The sequence below is a fragment of the Betta splendens genome, chromosome 5 (assembly GCF_900634795.4).
Source record: "Betta splendens chromosome 5, fBetSpl5.4, whole genome shotgun sequence".
Lineage (NCBI taxonomy): Eukaryota > Metazoa > Chordata > Actinopteri > Anabantiformes > Osphronemidae > Betta > Betta splendens.
In genome coordinates, this window is record NC_040885.2 from 19,823,385 (window position 1) to 19,831,505 (window position 8,121).

The following is an 8,121-nucleotide window of genomic DNA, read 5'->3' on the forward strand; positions in this document are numbered from 1 at the left end:
AGGTGCTTTACTTCAGATGAGCAGTGGAGGAAGGAGGACGACTCCTTCATGGTACAAAGGAGGAGCCGAACCAGACAGCTCCCTCTGTACGGAACCGAGGTCAGCGTGCGCTTCTCTGCGTGACCTAATGCATCTACTGAGTGTGTGTGATGCACATATGAATTATTGAAGCTCTCCGATGCTTTGCGCGAGGTTAAAAACACACCCCTCAGGATGGAAACATGCACACAGCAGCAGAGTCCATGTCCTTGTGGACCCGTCCTTGCAGAAATGGACTCGGGGGAATAAGCCATGAATCAGCCGTGAGGTCAGTGTGTGCGTTTCCATCTGTCAGAGGAACCGACCCCCACACGCATGACGGAGGCGAAGGTGGTGTCTGCACACTTCATACTGTAGATTAGTGGGACGACCACGGGGAAACAGATTCAAGATTCAAAAAACTTTCTTAATTTTGCTAAATAAGTTTTATTATACATCAGATCAACCCTTCCAGACAGAGGAGGAGTTGCACAGGCTGATGGCATCGGTAGGAAGGTTCTCCCCTGGCGTTCTGTGGAGATCCTAATACGGATCAGCCTCTGGCTGAAGGTGCTCCTCTGTCCAGCCACACACTGTAGGGGTGGAGGTGTTGTCTATAGAGAGGAGTTGGACCAGCATCCTCCTCTCAGCTACAGCATGTAGGGGGTCCAGCTCCACCCCCAGAACAGAACCAGCACTCCTGATCACTTTGTCCAGTCTGTTACTGTCTGCTACATTCATGCTGCTGCCCCACAGACCACAGCCTAAAACACTGGACCCACAGACTCATAGAACATCCTCAGCATGGAGCTGCACACGTTAAAGGACCTGAGCCTCCTCAGGAAGTGCATCCTGCTCTGAGCCTTTTGTTCACAGTTGAGGAACTTTTTTTCCAGTCCAGTTTATTTTCCACTCCCAGGTATTTGTACTCTGTCACCACCTCCACCTCTTCCTTTTAATAGTGAGAGGAGTGATGGCACTCCCAGATTTCCTAAAGTCAATCACCAGCTCCTTAGGTTTACTGATGTTCGGTTGGAGGTGGTTCTGTCCACACCAGTCCAAAGCTGTCCACCACTCCCTGTACTCTGTGACATCACCACCCTGAATACGTCCTACAATAGCAGAGTCAACAGAGAAGTTCTGCATTCACTAGTTAAGGGGGCCTTGAATACTTTCTTCTTTTCATTCAGGGTGGCTTTGATGTCACAAGTGACCCATGGTTTGTTGTGAGTAAAGCAGTGAAAATCAGGTACATGGGTGTCCACACAGAATCTGTGATGCAGTCTGTCAGTCCATCCATGTCCTTCCCATGAGAGGAGGCTTCTGCTGGTTGCATCCCTTCCTTCAGTGTTGGCCTTTATGTTCTGTTTGACGGAAACCGTCAAAGCTAAGACTCATGTGTTGTTTGGCCCTAATCCGTCGAAGAAGAGAAAATGCAGATTAAGCCACAAATTCAGTTTCTACTTCTTGTTTAGAGCAGCGCCAGGAAAAGCACAGTTCTGACTCTGGAAGACCCGATGAAATGCTGTGACATCATCACCATTTGTGTAATTACTGGCAGAGAAGCAGCGACAATAGAAGAGAAAACAGGAAGTTACTGAAACCCTGGAAGACGAGCACAGGGACAGAAATCACAGAAGAAGACGCACCACAACACAGCGTACGCATCACCAGGGGGCGGAGCCAACAATTCATCGCTTAAAGCTGATGTGCTTAAACCTGCAGAGAGATCATTTAAATCATTACTAGTTAAAGATCTGCAGCAAAGTCGAGGACGAGGACCTTGAAGGGAGGGAGAACCGGGACTCGTGTGACGTCATGTCTCCACCCTTAGCTCCACCACAGCCTCTGTTAATAACAACCCTGGTAAACTTCATCCAGGCTCCTGTGGCCTCTGCAAGTCGGACCTGACTGAGCATCAATGGTCTTTTAATAAAGACTCACAGGTTTTAGGGAGCAGTGTCTTATTTGCTGCCTGTTGCTCTTGTCTCTCTTCTCAGTCTTATTAGCTCTTCCCATTAGCAACCAGAACCCACCAGCTAACGGCACCAGACGATGATGTCATTGCATGAGGTGCAGGACGGGCAGGAGGAGAAAGAAGGAACATGACATCACCCCCTGTGTGTGTGTGTGGGGGGGGCTGATGCTGCTGGACCAACACCAGGTCTGGAAGCAGCTCGACTCCACCCTGCAGACATTTACCGTCTTTCATGAAGTCATTGTTTTGCTCTGATCCATTCTTCCTGAAGCGATGACTAAACTTACGCGTGTCATACGCAACATACGGTTCCTCGCTGGGACTCACCGTGCCGCGTTAATGAGTCAAAGATGCAGATTCAGCAGAATTCAGCATTCTGTGACCTGAGCTTCACACAGAGCGCCGCTGCTTTAAGGCTGTTCTCAGTTACTGCTGTGCTGATCCTCCACCGCCCCTCTGAAACGCCGTGCTTCCTGACTGACGCTTCTCCCATTTCCTCCTCACCAGTTTTCCAGGTAGATTTCACTAACGTCCAGGTTCTCGGGAGGCACATCTGGTTCAGAAGCAACCTTCAAGTGGCCCAGCTTGTCCCACCAGAACACAGAACACCGTTCCCCCAGAATGCAGCTGGTGGTTTAGCTCATTAGAGGGCTCCTACCTGGAACCCACAGATGTGTGTGAGACTGACTCCGTGCGTGCGTCCACCCTGCAAACGCTGGAGCTCCTGAGCCCAGGGTTTCTACACAGCTGATGGGAGTTGCTGCTACTAGATTTTCTACTGTGTGGAGCAGTGGATGGCTGAGGAAGAGGAGGAGGAGGAAGGAAGTAGTGAAGCTGTTTCTGCTCCAGCAGGTGTCAGACTGGGTTGTTCATTAACAAGGTCTATCTCACCTGGAATGCTGCAGCTGATGGATTGGACCTGTGACCAGGAGTCATGAACTCTGTTAACACACGGGAGGAGAGTGATGCGTTTACTGTCTGCAGCTGGACTAAACTAACTTCAAATCTCTGATTTGCTGAGACACAGATGTTCTGGTGTGGTTCTGGTACTGGATCCGCTCACAGCAGCAAATTTGTTTAAGTGGACGAAAAAGTTCCAGGCCAACAAAGAAAGAAGCAGCTGCCACGAGGCTTCTGGGGACTAACGGGCAGGAAGTAATGGAGTCTTTATTGAATTAGACGCTCCACCAAAGCAGAGCAGTCGCTCTTATCCAGCTGAGATCCTGACACAACCTCTGATAACTGCGGCCATTAACCCAATTGGCTGCAAATCCATTAATCACAAGACGCTTTAAAGTGGTTAGTGCTCGTCTCCTGGAGTCTTTTGTTGTTGTGAGAGCATTAAATACAGTCACTGGGGCTTCGTCCAACAAACGGACGATGAGACTTCTGCTTTGGTTTCTCTGGGTTCTTTAGGAGGAGGCGCTCCTGCACATCCAACACACGGACCGAGCCGTGGACCCAGGTCCAGTTCTCCAGCGCTTTACTACAGTGGATACATGTGCTTTCTTGAAGTGAAACACGGGCCCACCCGGTGGCGCCGCTGCTCCCTCACCGGACCTGCAAAGCTCCAAACGAGCCAAATGTCAGGAGTCTGTAGAAGACGGCAGCTGAGACGAGGTCATTTACAAACTCAGCGACCTTAAAATACACAGCTTTACACACCCTGGCTTCCACAAGTGGCATTGTTCATGCACCAACGTCTGCCTCACCCTTTGGGTGAATAATGATAAGCTACAGCCTTACTAACCTTGTAGTGGGACACTTTCCAAACCCAACTGTAAGTATTATTGATACTTATCACTACCGATATGAATAATGTGTGAATATGGAATTTGTGGTGTTGTATGTCATGACTTTTATTAAGTAGTATGGGATATGTATAATAATGCACATATGTATGTATATTGTATGTATATGTTTGTATTAGTATGTGCACATACCTTAGCACTATTATTGGTATTAGTATTAATCTCCAAGGTAAACCACAGTACAAAAATTGTTTAGTTATGAATGTGTATGAATGTGTTAGCCTAAGGTACATCCATGCTTCTTATTTATTTATTTTTTTGCTCCGATTGTTTACTTAACAGATTTGCTTGGTTTCAGCAGCTGGTTGCACCCCTTATCCCCCCCCCCCCCCCCCCCCGCATACACACCCTAAAGCAGAAACCTAACCTGTCCACCAACACAGCAACATCACACACATTTTGGATTAGCTAAATAAACCATTAAATAAACCATAAATCAGGAAGAGTATATATTCTATATACTCTTCTTGTTAAAGCAAAGCTGTCCATCACAATATGGCATTCAGCGTAATATATGCTGCTTGCTTAACTGCTGGACAGAACAAAAAAAAGAAAAAAAAAAAAAAAAAAAAAAAAAAAAAAAAAAAAAATAAAAAAATAAAAAAATAAAATAAAATACACAGCTTTGCAAAAAGGGACGCGATTCATTGTCAGTGTTTACAACAGTGACTCAAACGTGGGTTCTGGTGGAGCGGAGCTGAAGCTGGTGCACCGGGTTCATCGGAACCACCCTGAGCCTGGTACTGAACACAATACCGCTTCCCTCACACACTGAACCACTGGAGATGCAGTCAGAGACTGCTTGACCGCAGTGAACTGGGCCGAACCGGGTTCACGTCACCTCTGAAGCCAAACGTGGGCAAAGAGCATTTGGGCAGAACAGGTTTAAATGTTAATACACAGACAAGGCGTCATGTGGACGAGTCCACATATGAGCAGCCACACGGGAGAGGTTTCACACCGCAGCTTTTAACATGCCATAAAACCTGGAGGACGAGTCTCCACAAACTGAGCTGACGCTAATGAAGGATCACGGAACCGCAGCACGTTGGCGTCTGCAGCTTCTCTCTGCAGGACGCCGCTCATCAGGCACCGTTAAGCATTCGGCTCAGCTCCTCCAACTCGGCCAATGTTGAATTATTTCTCAGCAGCTTCTGATGCTTGAAGCTAAAATTATTCCCATAAAATCTCCCCCAAAAATGGAAACAATAGGAAGGAGTCAATTGCTGATTAATGCACTGCTGTGGAGCTTTCGTACTCACCAGCTGACGCTCAGATCTGCGGCTGACGCATCTTCACCGAGTGAAACCTGCAGACGCATAAAAAAGTAAAGGCATCAGTTCACAATCAAACACAACGGATCAACTAATTACAGTCATTAGGGTCAGAGCAGAGACAGGAAGCAGAGGAACGTTCATGAACCCTGCTTCAGGCTCCTCTGGAAGCCACCGCTGCAGAGGACCATGTCTGACCCCAGAGACTGTCCTCACAAGCAGCTTCAGTCCCTGTCCAGCATCAGTGTGAGTGTGTGTGTGTGTGTGTGTGTGCACTCACAAGCAGCTTCAGTCCCTGTCCAGCATCAGTGTGAGTGTGTGTGTGTGTGTGTGTGTGCACTCACAAGCAGCTTCAGTCCCTGTCCAGCATCAGTGTGAGTGTGTGTGTGTGTGTGTGCACTCACAAGCAGCTTCAGTCCCTGTCCAGCATCAGTGTGAGTGTGTGTGTGTGTGTGTGTGTGTGTGTGCACTCACAAGCAGCTTCAGTCCCTGTCCAGCATCAGTGTGAGTGTGTGTGTGTGAGTGTGTGTGTGCACTCACAAGCAGCTTCAGTCCCTGTCCAGCATCAGTGTGAGAGAGTGTGTGTGTGTGTGTGTGTGTGTGTGTGTGTGTGTGTGCACTCACAAGCAGCTTCAGTCCCTGTCCAGCATCAGTGTGAGTGTCTGTGTGTGTGTGTGTGTGTGTGTGTGTGCACTCACAAGCAGCTTCAGTCCCTGTCCAGCATCAGTGTGAGAGAGTGTGTGTGTGTGTGTGTGTGTGTGCACTCACAAGCAGCTTCAGTCCCTGTCCAGCCTCAGCGTGCGCATTAGTGTGTGTGTGTGTGTGTTTGTGTGCGCTCACAAGCAGCTTCAGTCCCTGTCCAGCCTCAGCGTGCGCATTAGTGTGTGTGTGTGTGTGTGTGTGGTCATCAGCCGTCAGTGACTGACTCCCTGAGCTGCTCTGTGTCTCCACAGACCTTCAGTACGTGCGCGTGTGTCCATCTTAATTCACTGTCCACAGTCAAAGTCTGTTCACGCCGGCCTCAACGTGCAGCTGTGGCCACAGCTGGACCGGAGCTCCTCCCACTTCCTGTCTGTGCGTAAAGCTGCTCATTCTACATCCAGATCATGGAGCAGGGTCCCATCGCAGCATGAAGGCCTGTAGCACCAGAACCGGGCCGCTCATTCAGAACATGAACGTGGGCCTGGACTCAGCTTTCAGCCGAAGCCCGTTTATTTTCTCACTTCCTCTTTCTCGTCCTTCCCGTCTTTAGTCACTTCTTTTTCCAGCGACTGCGTCTTCATTCTTTCCTTCCTTCATTCACGTCTGGAGGTCGGATCCGTTCTTGTGTGCTCACACTTGATCAAAGAGGAACGTGGCCTGTCATCAGCACGCGGGCCCATCAGAACCCACGGCTCCTTTTATAAATGCTACTTACTCACGCGGATGAAAACTTATTTTCAGGGCATGAAATCACATGGAGTCGCTGGAGGCTGGCAGCTCAGGAGCCGCTGAGCGAGACCAGCAGACACATTCCCAATTCCATGCATGAATTTCCACCAACATTTACCTCAGGTATCAAAGAGATCAGTGGGAGCTTCGCTTCCTCCCTTTGGAGGAAACGTCAGGTTTGAACAAACGTTAAGACGAACGCTGCTGAAGCCGAGTCAGGATCCAACGCAACCATGTGTCGGAGCTCTGGACCGACTGAGAGCGGTTCCAGCTGCGGAGCTTCATCGTCTCACATCACAGGTAAAGTAACAGTTTGTGCCTCACGCATCAGTGGACAAAGCTGTCGGATGCTGAGACTCACGTTTACTGGAAGCGCTTCGTTACTGCGGCCTGTAATGAATGTTTGACCTCTGACTGAAGGACGACAGCAGGGTCTTAAATTACTCCCATCAGCAGCCAGATCCTCCCCCCTTTCCCATCATCCCCTGCTGCTCTGCGGTGGGTCCCGCCGGCTCCTCTTTCCTCAAATTTTTTACTTTTTTCCTGTTGAATCGATGGTTTTTCTTTGGTTCTGTTACTCGACCCGACATCACGTCCGTGTCCTTCGGTCTATCGCTGCAGCGCCTCTGGCGAGTCATCCGATCCTCAGCTCCATCTTCCCCGTCCTTCTGTCTCCGCACAGTAATGATTCAGAGAACCTGAGACCCCCCAGGGAGCGGCCTCAGAGGACGAGGACCGGATCGATAGCTTTTAACAGGAAACTGAAACACAAGCACGCGCTCGCTCAGAGCTGGAGCTGCTGGAAACAGCACGCTGGGATGAGCCTGAAGCACTGGTCCTGTTCTGGCCCGGTCACCAGGCGCCAGGCTGCTCCACAGGCTCCACAGGCCCACGTCACATGGGTGAGAAGGCAAAGGAAAAACAAGAGGTTCTACAGAAAAGTCAGAGCGGACGCCAATCACCTCACGTCTCTCAGCTCCTCGGTGCTGGAGATCGGAGCTGCTTTTTAAGTGAACTAAACAGGAAGCAGCTGTTTGGCCTGATGTTCCCTCCACAGCAGACGCGTGGCTGCCATCAGCTATGGAACCGACTATCACAGGCCTTGGTTTGTTAACCACAGATTGATCCTAATCTATAAATAGTGAATCCATGTCCTGAACAGGCGCTGTGAACTCGTGTCACAGTCAGAACCAGCGCGTGTGAAAGCGGAGCGTGGAGCCTGGTTCTGCCTCCTCGTGCTCCATCGATCGCCTTCACGCCGCTTCATCATTCTGCAGACGTACGTGGAGGATAAAATCAACCAAGGGGCAAATGACTCTGAATCGACTTCGCCACACGCACACGAGCCGCTCCGCGTTGGCGCCAGCCCTCCTTCTACAACAGGGCTTTAAAGCTTTCTGCTCAATGCACTGAGGCTCAGCGCCGGCTTCAGCTTCAGCGCCGGGTTTTTAGTGCCGGGCTTCAGAACCAGGCTTCAGCATTGGGCTTCAGCTTCACCGCCGGGTCTTTAGTGCCGGGCTTCAGAACCAGGCTTCAGCATTGGGCTTCAGCTTCACCGCCGGGTCTTTAGTGCCGGGCTTCAGCTTCAGCACCGGGTTTTTAGTGCCGG

General features: G+C 50.0%; 1 protein-coding gene across 1 annotated transcript in view; it reads right to left on the minus strand.

Annotated features, from left to right (window-relative positions):
- The window catches only part of pcbp4 (poly(rC) binding protein 4), a 35,407-nt gene that overhangs the window by 18,980 nt on the left and 8,306 nt on the right, over positions 1-8,121 (minus strand). Inside the window, 1 exon segment of the mRNA XM_041070907.2 lies at positions 5,070-5,116. The gene's annotated coding sequence lies outside the window, so the exon portion shown is untranslated.